This window comes from Camelus dromedarius, chromosome 8, assembly GCF_036321535.1.
Source record: "Camelus dromedarius isolate mCamDro1 chromosome 8, mCamDro1.pat, whole genome shotgun sequence".
NCBI classification, from domain to species: domain Eukaryota; kingdom Metazoa; phylum Chordata; class Mammalia; order Artiodactyla; family Camelidae; genus Camelus; species Camelus dromedarius.
The window spans coordinates 6742780-6744312 of NC_087443.1; positions in this window are offsets into that span (position 1 = coordinate 6742780).

Genomic DNA, 1533 nt, shown 5'->3' on the forward strand with positions numbered 1-1533 from the left:
GTTTACGAGGGGCTGGGGGAGGGGAGAACGGGGGAATTAGCGTTTATTGATATGAAAAGGTTCTGGAGATTGGTTGCATCACAATTAACTGAGCACTTAAAAAGGGTTAAAATGGCAAATTTTATGTTATGTGTATTTTGCCACACTTAAAAAATTATAATAACAAAAGAAACGAGGGAATTTTGCAGAAGTTTGGTAGTGGTCTTGGGACTTTGCCAAGTCTGGTTCCTCAAATAGCCCTCTGTAGATAATGATAGGGTTAGGCTCATAATAAAGTCATGAGTGTAAATTAACATCCTGGGGATTTCCAGTGAGGTTGCTGGGAGACATTGTTTATATTTAATGACTAAATATGGTATTCTGAATTTTTAACATCGTATTGTAGCTATGTTGAGGTGAGGATTAACTAAAACTTTAAATATCAATTTCCTCTGATTAGATTATACTAAAGAATATATTCAGGTGAAATAATCTCATTTGCAACAACACAGATGGATCTAGAGATGATCACACTAAGTGAAGTCAGACAGAGAAAGACAAATAGCAGATGATCTCACTTATACGTGGAATCTAAAAAAATGATACAAATGAACTTATTTACAAAACAGAAACAGACTCACAGATGTACAAAATAAACTTATGGTTGCTAAAGGAGAAAGGGTGGGGAGGGATAAATTAGGAGTTTGGATTAGTAGATACAAACTACTGTATATAAGAGAGATAAACAACAAGGACCTACTTATAGCACAGGGAACTACATTCAATACCTTGTAATAACCTATAATGAAAAAGAATATATGTGTGTATATGAATCACTATGCTGTACATCTGAAACTAACACATTGTAAATCAACTATACATCAATTAAGGAAAAAAGGAATATATCCAGAGACAAGCCAATGTAGAGATATACATCCACCTGTAAATGATGAAGCCAGTGGGTTGCTCACCTCTGCTGCCATCTGTCTTTTTCTGAAGGCTCAGGTTGGGGCATTTCACCTTGCCTGCAGCTCTCAAATTCCCGAGGGCATCCCGGGCACAGGACTGTGCCAGGCAGCCTGGCCTCTGGGAGGACAGGCTCTGAGAGAGAAGTTCTGAACATCTGACGGGAAAGCAGTGGATACCCTAACATTGATGTAAAGTCAAGGACCTTCCTTTGAATATAGGTCCCCTGATCAGAGATCCATGTCATCTTTCTTATGCAAACTACATACACAAATCATCATTTTTTAATTTTCCAGTCTTAGTTCTTCGAGTTAAAGACAGAGACAAAAGACACCGTGAAGAGAATCATTTTGAGTGCAGACTTTATCCAAATTCTCATTTTCCCCTAATCTCTTCTAATTGTCCTACTCATACTTAATTTTACAGAATTTGTTTTTTTAATTAAACCTTTTTTTTAAGCAATTTGCCATTCTTGAGGGTATCTAAAACCTTCAAATTTGTTTTCAAAGAAACAGGTCTTATATTAGATAAGTATTAGTCAGTTTTTCTAATGTTTGCTTTAATGTTATATAGAAAGAAATCAACTGC